This window comes from Heterodontus francisci, chromosome 40, assembly GCF_036365525.1.
Source record: "Heterodontus francisci isolate sHetFra1 chromosome 40, sHetFra1.hap1, whole genome shotgun sequence".
NCBI lineage: Eukaryota > Metazoa > Chordata > Chondrichthyes > Heterodontiformes > Heterodontidae > Heterodontus > Heterodontus francisci.
Window position 1 is genome coordinate 8,892,187 of NC_090410.1, and position 12,872 is coordinate 8,905,058.

The following is a 12,872-nucleotide window of genomic DNA, read 5'->3' on the forward strand; positions in this document are numbered from 1 at the left end:
TCAAAAAAGTACCTCATTGGCTGAAAAGTCCTTTGCGACGTCCTGAGGTCGTGAAAGCCGCTATATAAATGCAACGGCGCCTGCCTCATCTGAGTATTTCGCTTTCGTTTGCCTCAAAACAAGGAAGATTTGCCAAATATATTTTTTACGTCAGCAAGACGCTGCCCCTTTAAACTCATCCATCTCCGATGCAGGTTCATCTCCGGAAACTGGTTCATTTACTGCAGTGCGCAGATGACAAGGCCAGTTATACAGTTTACATTGCCCGGAGCTGATACTCAGTCACACACGAGAAGTACAGTTGGCAGAGGTGAGTGAATTGTCAGCTGTATATATGTGTGTGTGTGTGTGTGTGTGTGTGCATAGAGCTGAATGGCCTTCTTCGGTTCCGATGTTCCTGTATTACCAGACATTTACTCTATCTTCCCTTTTTAAAGAATATCTTAATCCATCTTGCAAATTCCCCCTCCCAGGAGAGTCACCTGTGCCAGCTCTCCACTAAACTCTCGGCCGATCCACTCAAAACTTGGCAAAGGAGAAGTGAAGTAAGACCAAATCGTTCAGAGTCAGGAGCCTGTGCAGCCAGAACAGGTGATCAAGGACGCTGTTGGATAGATTGGGAGATCTGGGACATATGAACTCTGTTTTTTCAGAGTCAGTGGCGCAGTGGTTAGCACCGCAGCCTCACAGCTCCGGCAACCCAGGTTCAGTTTCTGGGTACTGCCTGTGCGGAGTTTGCAAGTTCTCCCTGTGACCGCGTGGGTTTCCGTCGGGTGCTCCGGTTTCCTCCCACAGCCAAAGACTTGCAGGTTGTTAGGTAAATTGGCCATTGTAAATTGCCCCTGGTGTAGGTAGGGGAATGGTGGGACATGTAGGATTAGTGGTTGATGGTCGGCACAGACTCGGTGGGCAGAAGGGCCTGTTTCAATGCTGTATCTCTCTGTGACTCTATAAAGGAGGATGGGATTTTAACCCCCAGTTCCCATGGATTCGCTCACACATTTAAGTGCCAAAATTTATCAGCTGCATTTATATAGCGCCTTTCACAATCTCAGCATGTCCCAAAGCGATTTACAGCCAATGAAGTGCTTTTTGAAATGTGGTCACTGTTGTAATGTCGAAAACATGGCAGCCAATTTACACACAGCAAGATCCCACCAACGGCGGCATGATAATGACCAGATCGTCTATTCTTGTGAAATTGCCCCAGGGATAAATATTGGCCAGGACACCAGGGAGAAAGCCTTCAAAATAGTGTCGTGGGATCTTGCATCTGGCTTGACAGGGCAGATGAGGCCTTGCTTTAAGGCGTCCTCTAAAAGACAGCAATGACAGTGCAGCACTCCCTCAATATGGCACTGGAGTGTCAGCCTTGACTTTTGTGCTCAAAGTGGGACTTGAACCGAAAATCTCCCAGCGAGAGTGCCACCCACTGAGCCATCACTGATACAACTGGCATACTATTGAGATGCAATAAGATCATCAAAGATTGGCACACAAGGGTTTATCACTAGGGCAATGTTCACACTTCTGACTTTTAATTAGTTTAAAGTTGGCTTCAGCCAACGATAATCCCCAATACAAGTAATGAATTGAATTAAAATGCAATCTTTGGGAGAAATAAAGTAGGTTAGAAGAATGGTACAGGTTAGATGGAAAGATGCCTGCTAGACCACTGGATCAGAAACTGTGAGTGGGATGAAGGTTAGAGCTCTCAATCTGGGGGGGAAGTGCTGGGGAAGTTAGAGAGGGAGGGCTGCATTGTCAGAGGTGTTATATTTCAGTGGGACATTAAATTGAGGTTTTGTCTGCAAATTCAGAACTCGTTAGGAAATTCCACAGAGCTGGGAGTTCTTCCAATGTCCAACCTGTGTTCAATCAACACTACACACACACACACGCAAACACACACGATCACCGCACGCACACACACGATCACCACACGCACGCACACACACACGACCACCACACGCGCACACACACACAACCACCACACACACACACACGCACACACACACACACACCACACACACAACCACCACACACACAACCACCACACACACACACAACCACCACGCACACACGCACACACACACACACACGCACCCACCACACACACACATATACACCAAGAGAAACAGAGCATCTATTGACACCACTGTGTCAGCCAATGAATCAGAGGCGGGACTCATAGCAAACAGTCTATTTTACTGCAAGCAAGGTTAGCAAACAAACTACAGCAAAGAGCTTACAGAGTCTATTTAGAAAGACTCTCCACAAACTACAGCAAACAGAACTCACGACCGAAACTACAGCAACGTCTCCCGAGAAAAGCAGGGTGGTTTCCGCCCAAAATGCAGTCAGCGGAGGACAGTTACAAAACAGCAAATTATATGCGTTAGATCAATCCCGGTCACTTACAGCAGTGCGGGCTCCAAGCGTGATTGACAGTGGAATTACCCATTCATCTCCATTCTGGCCAGGAATGATGGTGACAACACAGGAAAAGAAACAAATTCATGAGGTGACGATGCTACCATAATGGCTGGGAATTCTGCAACGAGTAACCCGCTTCCTGACTCCCCAAAGCCTGTCCACCATCTACAAGGCACAAGTCAGGAATGTGATGGAATACTCTCCACTTGCCTGGATGTGTGCAGCTACAACAACACTCAAGAAACTTGGCACCATCCAGGACAAAGCAGCCCGCTTGATTGGCACCCCATCCACCACCTTCAACATTCACTCCCTCCACCACTGGCGCTCAGTGACAGCAGTGTGTACCATCTACAAGATGCACTGCAGTAACTCACCAAGGCTCCTTAGACAGCACCTTCCATGACTTCTACCACCTAGAAGGAGAAGGGCAGCAGACGCATGGGAACACCTCCAAGCCACACACCATCCTGACTTGGAACTATATCGCCGTTCCTTCACTGTCGCTGCGTCAAAATCCTGAAACTCCCTCGCTAACAGCACTGTGGGTGTACCTACCTCACATGGACTGCAGCGGTTCAAGATGGCAGCTCACCACCACCTTCTCAAGGGTAATTAGGGATGGGCAATAAATGCTGGCCTGGCCAGCGACGCCCACATCCTGAAAACGAGTAAAAAAAAAGTAAGTTCCTTTTCATTTTAAAATTAATGGTTTAAAAAACATTAGGATAAAGGAAGAAAAGGGTAAGAGGAAGCATTATGACCAGGTGAGAAAGGTGTTTAGGGGTCCCTTTCAGCCTTCACCTGGGCTTACTGTAACAGGGTTTAATTTTAAACACCCCATGTTTTAGCTCCCCCTTGGTGAATCCTTGTTCACCATGTTCCGATTATAAAGCAAAGAAAAGAGCGTAAACAGGCTTCCTTAGGTTTAAAGAAGAAAAGTGAAATTTATTACAACTTAAACTTAAACTCTAATTCAGTTGACGCCTACGGTACACGCCGCGCCCCGCTAGCATGCATACACGATATGCACATGCAAATAGAGACAGAAAAGAGCAGAAGAAAAATAAAGTGAAAAAGTTTGACGCAATCTCTGAAGGGGGTTTGTTACTGTGCTTTGAGCTTGCTATAGAGTCCTTGATTGTAAGTGGTCTTGCTTTTCGTTGGGGCCCAGTATTCTTCTTAAACTGTAAACTGTAGGAGACTTTTCTCTCTTGGGGTTCATGTGTCTTCAATGGATCTTCAGTTCCATGAAAAAGAGATGGGAGCAGACAGGAACGAGATGTTCTCAGTCCAAGGGCAAGGCGCTTTCTGAGTTCAAATTCTCCGTGGCAAGTTCAAATTAAAAAAACTCAGGTTGCCCAGCAGGTTAGTCATGTGACTAGGGGGTGTGACCACTTCCATTTGTGTATTCGGCCATCTTAGCAGTCAACCTGGAATGCGAGCTCCTGCACCCTCAGCGTCTGGTAATCAAAAGCCCATTGTGGATTAAATGGGAGCAGGATACCGGTTCCTTTGTTCCAACACTGTCTGCTAGTATACAAAAAATGTCTTTCCAGCCAGGGGCTTGGCAACCCCTTTTAATAGACCTTCTTTTCTTCCTAGCAACAATTTTAAAATGTTTAATGTCCATGTGGCGAAATCAATCTTGGCAGGTGGGGGCCTGCATGACAGGAAGTGTTTAATTTTTTTAAAGTCTTTGTTATAATTGTACTATTTGTGTTCAATTTAGTATTTCAGGGTCAATATACAACAACTTGCATTTATATAGCCCCTCTAATATAGCAAGAACGTTGCAAAGCGCTTCACAGGCACTTTGTCAGACAAAACTGGACACTGAGCGACATGAAGAGATATTAGGACAGGTTCCTCATCAAAGAGGTAGGGCTTAAGGAACCTCTTAAAGGCGAAGGGAGAGGCGAATACACTTCGGGATGGGATTTCAGAGCTTAGGGCCCAGGCAGCTGAAAGGCATCGGTAAATTCATCATGAGTTTTCGATTTTCTGATTTGCTGATGTACTTTGACATTATGATCTAACTACGTCTGTCCAGCAACAATCCTCCATGAAAATTCAAATACCAATGCTTCATCACATGGTGAGACGTTGAATACTGCGGTTGTGCAAGAGATCGGAATTGAAGTGACGTAGAGTTCCCAGGGTAGTGGGAGAGAGGTTTGCTGGAGAGGTTACAGAGTTCGGGAGGGGTCGAGTTGTTTGTGTAGATTTATTACTGTAATAGTCGTGTTTTTTTTTAAATGTCGGAGTAATTAACAGTCCATTGAGATCGCACTGTCCCTGGACCTGTTGAAAAAGATGAACCTGAGACAGAATTCACCATTTAAAAAAAACAGCGTACACTCAGACCCGGCTAGTAACTTGTTTTGAAAGGACTGAGATTATGGCCCTCGCTGATATCAATGGAGATCTTCCAGATATTCCAACAGTGTTGTCAGCAGACAAGTCTAGACATCTGGGGACCCTAGTTGGCAAATTGTCAGGTGAGGAATTTGACATTTCTTAATGTCAAATGAGTAAGGGTTTTGCTAGGGCACCAGGGCAGAGTAAAGGAAGTGATTGAACAGATCAGTAGCTGCAGTAGTATGACGAGAAAGGGAAGTTGAAAGGTTAGACAGCTGGGAGTTTGGAAGTGACATTGGGGGAGGGGTCTCTTCTCGGATGACACACAGCAACAAAAAAAGCAACTTGCGTTTGTACAGCGCCTTTGACATAGGAAGACATCTTGAGGCGTCTCACAGGTTTGACACCGAGCCACATAAGGAGATATTAGGACGGGTGTCCAAAAGCTTGGTCAAAGAGGTAGCTTTTAAGAAGCGTCTCAAAGGAGGAGAGAGAGCCGGAGAGGGTTAGGGAGGGAATTCCAGAGCTTAGGGCCTCAGGCAGCTGAAGGCACGGCCGCCAATGGTGGAGCGATGGGAAACAGTGATGCTCAAGATGCTAGAATTGGCGGAACGCAGGGATTTTGGAGGGTTGTGGGGCTGGAGGAAGCTACAGAGGTAGGGAGGGGGCGAGGCCAGGGAGGGATTTGAAAACGAGGAATGAGAATTTTAAAATCAAGGCGTTGCTGGGCCAGAAGTGGGGGTTAGGGTTGGAAGTGGGTAGGGGGATGCTGATGGTGAGGGGTACAAGGATTGATTTTTCTGTGATCGAGACAATGAGTAAAGAGAGCTAGAATGATAGAATGATAGAAACAGAACTGAAGCATGATTTATTCTGACACAGCCATGGTGATAGAATCTCACACTCCTCTCCCCAAAAAAAACAAAATACGCTTTCTCCTGAAGACGGGGGCTTTTTAAACTCTAAGAAATGTTTCTTTTACCCATATTTATTTTTTTTAAGATCATTTTCCCCCCCCTCCTTCATAAGGAATAGCACCTTGGTTAGAAAAGGTTAGAACACAAATGCTGTGCTCTGTCCTGGTCTCCAGGTTTTAAGGAATGTTTTAAAGGAGAAAAGAGAGGCGGAGAGGGTTGAGGGAGGGAATTCCAGAGCTTAGGGCTCCAGGCAGCTGAAGGCACGGCCACCAATGGTGTAAAAGGATTGAGAAGCACCGGAGTACGTGCAGGAAACATTCACTTGGGATGAGACCAGAACTGAGAGGTTATAATTATCAGGGCTGACTGAACAGATAAGGGATCTTTTCTCTAGAAGAGAGAAGACTAAGAGATGACCTGATCGAGGTCTTTAAAATTTGGAAGGGGTTCGATACGGTAGACGTAGAGAAGATGTCACCACTTGTGGGTGAGACCAAAGCGAAGGTCATAAATGTGACAGAGTCACCAGTAAATCCAACAAAGAATTCAGAGAACTGTTTTTACCCAGAGAATGGTGAGAATGTGGACCTCACCAACACATGAAATGGTTGAGGTGAATAGCACAGATGTAGTATAACTCGGGTTTTGCTGGCTGCGATTTATTCACCGCCATCAGACCACTCCTTGTTTCCAGACCCCTCCATGGCCTCGCCCCTCCCTATCTCTGTAATCTCCTCCAGCCCCACAACCCTCCAAGATCCCTGCGTTCCTCCAGTTCCGGCCTCTTGAGCATCCCCTGGTTTTAATCGCTCCACCATTGGCGGCCGTGCCTTCAGCTGCCTGCGGCCCTAAGCTCTGGAATTCCCTCCCTGAACCCTCTCCGCCTCTCTCTCCTTCTTTAAGACACTCCTTAAAACCTGCCTCTTTGCCCAAGCTTTTGGTCACCGGTCCGCATAACCTCTTGCGTGCCTTGGGTGTTGAATTTTGTTTGATAACACTGCTGGGAAGTGCCGTGGAACATCCTTCTACATTAAAGATGCTATACAAATGCAAGTTGTTGTTGTCTGCCAGAAGAATTTATACTGTGAGTTGCGTCTGAGCTGAAAGTACAAACAGTTCTTCTTTGCAAACAGCTATAAATAAGTTTTTAATTGTGCGTTTGTCTCGGATAAACAAATGCTGGCACCTGTTAGCAAGTGGGCGTCTACTCTTTGAGGATGCTTCATTTAAACGTTTGTTCTGTTGACACATTATACACGGGCAGCAGGTCATGTGGTCCCATTGCTGCTGGAGGCTAAGCTAATCATCGATATTGCCGGCTGCTCAACGAGCCCTGAGAGCTGGAGCTGGAACTGGAGGTGGTGGAGAGACAGGGCGACAATCCCAGTGACTGCAGACTGCGAGGATCTGACAAAGGCCGCAGCGCTGAGAGTGACCCCACCCACTCGCTCCCCCCCACTCTTCTCCCCCCAACTCTCTTCCCCCCCGCCCCCCCATCCGCAGGCCACCCCCAACAACCCAACTAAAGCAGGTGCGTTCCATTTGAATCATTTGAAATAACTGATGTCATTTTCAAAGTTTCTATGGTCTGTTGGCGTCACCTCTGTTGTCAGAAGCAGAGATGTAGCTGGATGCTGGGTGCATGAGTTAAGACGGTCATTCGTGATTTCAGTGCCTTAAATAACGTTCCTTGAGAAGGGAGTGCGATGAAACCAGCTCTGCTGCTACCCACCCACCTTTTGTCCATCTCTCTATCTCACTCTCACACCATCTCAGACTGTAGCCCCCCCCCCCCCCTGCCCCCCTTCAATCCCGGAAAGCGTCAACTCTTCCCGGGGTTCCAAAGGCGATGTCTGTCGTCCAGGCCCTCAACTGAATGCTCACCCATCATTTGGAGTTTAGACAGTGTCAGCAGGCTATTCCGCCAGGCAGGGGCATCGCGGCTGAGCCCAATTCTGCCCTCGCTTAGCGTCCGTATGTCACCTGTCGCGCAGTAATCATTGGGGAATGTTCGGAAGGAAGAAAGGAGAAAGAGAGGGAGGAAGAGAGAAGAAAGGAGAGGGAGAGAGTGAGGGATAAAAGAAAGAAAGTGCTGTTGTAGTTGCTGATGTGCATAAGTGCCCCTGGCTATTATTAAATAAACTCTGTCCACAAAGATGTAGAACACCAGTGTCACCCTGTGCTCACAAGAGAAAGCCTGAACATCACAGGTAATTCTACACCACTGCTGGACTCCAGGCAAAACCTTTTGCATTTTTTCTGTTTATTCTGGCCCACAACCAGGCGTTCTTATACGCAATCATTTACCATGACACAAAGCTGGTCAGACTAGGATTCCACAAACCCAGCCTCTCCATCGCATCCCACACAAAGCAAAGGTAAGAAGTAATACTCAATATTGTGTGGAACACTCAGCTGAAAGGGACACATAAAAAGGGACTGGCTCTGTACAATGCACCCGGGCAACAACAGGGCACCATTAAAGGCAAAGATTCCTCTTTAAAGTGTAATTGGGGGCTCAAACCACTTGCCAAAGGGGGTCAGATTTAGATGTTCCCTCTGATGATGTTTCAATGAAATTATTCCCTCTGAACAGAGCTCCTGAGTGGAGGGTTTACTGTTGAAACAACATCACAATTACATCGCAACCTCTCGAAAGGGGGTCCACTTGGAACATAACCTTTTAGAGTAAAGTTTCGAAGGACAAGGAGTGTGGGGTATAACAGTGTGTTACAGTGAGGGGTGTGGGGTAAATCAGAGTGTTACAGTGAAGGGTGTGGGGAATATCAGTGTGTTACAGTGAGGGGTGTGGTGTAAATCAGAGTGTGTTACAGTGAGGGGTGTGGGGAATATCAGAGTGTTACAGTGAGGGGTGTGGGGTATATCAGAGTGTTACAGTGAGGGGTGTGGGATAAATCAGAGTGTTACAGTGAGGAGAGTGGGGTATATCAGAGTGTTACAGTGAGGGGTGTGGGGTATATCATGAGTGTTACAGTGAGGGGTGTGGGATAAATCAGAGTGTTACAGTGAGGAGAGTGGGGTATATCAGAGTGTTACAGTGAGGGGTGTGGGGTATATCAGAGTGTTGCAGTGAGGGATGTGGGATATATCAGAGTGTCGCAGTGAGGGGTGTGGGATATATCAGAGTGTTGCAGTGAGGGATGTGGGATATATCAGAGTGTTGCAGTGAGGGATGTGGGATATATCAGAGTGTTACAGTGAGGGGTGTGGGATAAATCAGAGTGTCGCAGTGAGGGGTGTGGGGTATATCAGAGTGTTACAGTGAGGGGTGTGGGATAAATCAGAGTGTTACAGTGAGGGGTGTGGTGTATATCAGTGTGTTACAGTGAGGGGTGTGGTGTATATCAGTGTGTTACAGTGAGGGGTGTGGGGTATATCTGAGTGTTACAGTGAGGGGTGTGGTGTATATCAGTGTGTTACAGTGAGGGGTGTGGGGTATATCAGAGTGTTACAGTGAGGGGTGTGGGGTATATCTGTGTGTTACAGTGAGGGGTGTGGGATAAATCAGAGTGCTGCAGTGAGGGGTGTGGGGTATATCTGAGTGTTACAGTGAGGGGTGTGCGGTTTCTCAGAGTGTTACAGTGAGGGGTGTGGGGTATATCTGTGTGTTACAGTGAGGGGTGTGGGGAATATCAGAGTGTTACAGTGAGGGGTGTGGTGTATATCAGTGTGTTACAGTGAGGGGTGTGGGGTATATCTGAGTGTTACAGTGAGGGGTGTGGTGTATATCAGTGTGTTACAGTGAGGGGTGTGGGGTATATCAGAGTGTTACAGTGAGGGGTGTGGGATAAATCGGAGTGTTACAGTGAGGGGTGTGGTGTATATCAGTGTGTTACAGTGAGGGGTGTGGGGTATATCTGAGTGTTACAGTGAGGGGTGTGCGGTTTCTCAGAGTGTTACAGTGAGGGGTGTGGGGTATATCTGTGTGTTACAGTGAGGGGTGTGGTGTATATCAGTGTGTTACAGTGAGGGGTGTGGGGTATATCTGAGTGTTACAGTGAGGGGTGTGGTGTATATCAGTGTGTTACAGTGAGGGGTGTGGGATAAATCGGAGTGTTACAGTGAGGGGTGTGGTGTATATCTGAGTGTTACAGTGAGGGGTGTGCGGTTTCTCAGAGTGTTACAGTGAGGGGTGTGGGGTATATCTGTGTGTTACAGTGAGGGGTGTGGGGAATATCTGAGTGTTACAGTGAGGGGTGTGCGGTTTCTCAGAGTGTTACAGTGAGGGGTGTGGTGTATATCAGTGTGTTACAGTGAGGGGTGTGGGGTATATCTGAGTGTTACAGTGAGGGGTGTGCGGTTTCTCAGAGTGTTACAGTGAGGGGTGTGGGGTATATCAGTGTGTTACAGTGAGGGGTGTGGGGTATATCTGAGTGTTACAGTGAGGGGTGTGCGGTTTCTCAGAGTGTTACAGTGAGGGGTGTGGGGTATATCTGTGTGTTACAGTGAGGGGTGTGGGGAATATCAGAGTGTTACAGTGAGGGGTGTGGGGTATATCTGTGTGTTACAGTGAGGGGTGTGGTGTATATCAGTGTGTTACAGTGAGGGGTGTGGGGTATATCTGAGTGTTACAGTGAGGGGTGTGGGATAAATCGGAGTGTTACAGTGAGGGGTGTGGTGTATATCAGTGTGTTACAGTGAGGGGTGTGGGGTATATCTGAGTGTTACAGTGAGGGGTGTGCGGTTTCTCAGAGTGTTACAGTGAGGGGTGTGGGGTATATCTGTGTGTTACAGTGAGGGGTGTGGGGAATATCAGAGTGTTACAGTGAGGGGTGTGGGGTATATCTGTGTGTTACAGTGAGGGGTCTGGGATAAATCAGAGTGTTGCAGTGAGGGGTGAGGGATATATCAGAGTGCGTGACAGTGAGGGGTGTGGGGAATATCAGAGTGTTACAGTGAGGGGTGTGGGGTATATCAGAGTGTTACAGTGAGGGGTGTGGGATATATCAGAGTGTTACAATGAGGCATGTGGTATATATCACACGGACTATTTAATAAATAACCACATGAGGCAGAACAGGTTGAAATGTACCATCAGCTACCTTTACAATTATCAAAATACCTTTCTTAACAGTGAGGGGTGTGGTGTATATCAGTGTGTTACAGTGAGGGGTGTGGGATATATGAGAGTGTTGCAGTGAAGGATGTGGGATATATCAGAGTGTGACAGTGATGGGTGTGGGGAATGTCAGAGTGTTACAGTGAGGGGCGTGGGATATATCAGAGTGTTACAGTGAGGGGTGTAGGGTATATCAGAGTGTTACAGTGAAGGCTGTGGGGTATATCAGAGTGTGACAGTGAGGGGTGTGGGGAATGTCAGAGTGTTACAGTGAGTGGCGTGGGATATATCAGAGTGTTACAGTGAAGGCTGTGGGGTATATCAGAGTGTGACAGTGAGGGGTGTGGAGAATATCAGAGTGTTACAGTGAGGGCTGTGGGGTATATCAGAGTGTTACAGTGAGGGGTGTGGGGTATATCAGAATTTCGCAGTGAGGGGTGTGAGATATATCAGAGTGTTACAGTGAGGGGTGTGGGGTATATCAGAGTGTTGCAGTGAGGGGTGTGGGGTATATCAGAGTGTTGCAGTGAGGGGTGTGGGATATATCAGAGTGTTACAGTGAGGGGTGTGGGGTATATCAGAGTGTTACAGTGAGGGTGTGGGGTATATCAGAGTGTTACAGTGAGGGTGTGGGATATATCAGAGTGTTACAGTGAGGGGTGTGGGGTATATCAGAGTGTTACAGTGAGGAGTGTGGGGTATATCAGAGTGTTACAGTGAGGTGTCTGGGATATATCAGTGTGACAGTGAGGGGTGTGGGATATATCAGAATGTGTTACAGTGAGGGGTGTGGTGTATCTCAGAGTGTAACAGTGAGGGGTGTGGGGAATGTCAGAGTGTTACAGTGAGGGGTGTGGGGTATATCAGAGTGTTACAGTGAAGGTTGTGGGATATATCAGAGTGTTGCAGTGAGGGGTGTGGGATATATCAGAGTGTTACAGTGAGGGGTGTGGTGTATTTCAGAGTGTTACAGTGAGGGTGTGGGATAAATCAGAGTGTTGCAGTGAGGGGTGTGAGGTATATCAGAGTGTTACAGTGAGGGGTGTGGTGTATTTCAGAGTGTTACAGTGAGGGTGTGGGATAAATCAGAGTGTTGCAGTGAGGGGTGTGGGGTATATCAGAGTGTTACAGTGAGGTGTCTGGGATATATCAGTGTGACAGTGAGGGGTGTGGGATATATCAGAATGTGTTACAGTGAGGGGTGTGGTGTATCTCAGAGTGTTACAGTGAGGGGTGTGGGGAATGTCAGAGTGTTACAGTGAGGGGTGTGGGGTATATCAGAGTGTTACAGTGAGGGTTGTGGGATATATCAGAGTGTTGCAGTGAGGGGTGTGGGATATATCAGAGTGTTACAGTGAGGGGTGTGGTGTATTTCAGAGTGTTACAGTGAGGGTGTGGGATAAATCAGAGTGTTGCAGTGAGGGGTGTGAGGTATATCAGAGTGTTACAGTGAGGGGTGTGGTGTATTTCAGAGTGTTACAGTGAGGGTGTGGGATAAATCAGAGTGTTGCAGTGAGGGGTGTGAGGGATATCAGAGTGTTACAGTGAGGGGTGTGGGATAAATCAGAGTGTTGCAGTGAGGGGTGTGGGGTATATCAGAGTGTTACAGTGAGGTGTCTGGGATATATCAGTGTGACAGTGAGGGGTGTGGGATATATCAGAATGTGTTACAGTGAGGGGTGTGGTGTATCTCAGAGTGTTACAGTGAGGGGTGTGGGGAATGTCAGAGTGTTACAGTGAGGGGTGTGGGGTATATCAGAGTGTTACAGTGAGGGTTGTGGGATATATCAGAGTGTTGCAGTGAGGGGTGTGGGATATATCAGAGTGTTACAGTGAGGGGTGTGGTGTATTTCAGAGTGTTACAGTGAGGGTGTGGGATAAATCAGAGTGTTGCAGTGAGGGGTGTGAGGTATATCAGAGTGTTACAGTGAGGGGTGTGGTGTATTTCAGAGTGTTACAGTGAGGGTGTGGGATAAATCAGAGTGTTGCAGTGAGGGGTGTGAGGTATATCAGAGTGTTACAGTGAGGGGTGTGGGATAAATCAGAGTGTTGCAGTGAGGGGTGTGAGGTATATCAGA

At 47.4% G+C, this 12,872-nt stretch overlaps 1 protein-coding gene across 2 annotated transcripts in view; it reads left to right on the forward strand.

Moving 5' to 3' along the window:
• Positions 1–236: 236 nt before the first annotated feature.
• LOC137353049 (G-protein coupled receptor 4-like) overlaps positions 237–12,872 on the forward strand; it is a 149,559-nt gene continuing 136,923 nt past the window's right edge. The window contains exon 1 of one of the 2 annotated variants that reach the window (XM_068018988.1): positions 237–310. The gene's annotated coding sequence lies outside the window, so the exon portion shown is untranslated. The remainder of the gene's footprint in view (positions 311–12,872) is intronic. The other variant, XM_068018987.1, reaches the window with a different exon arrangement.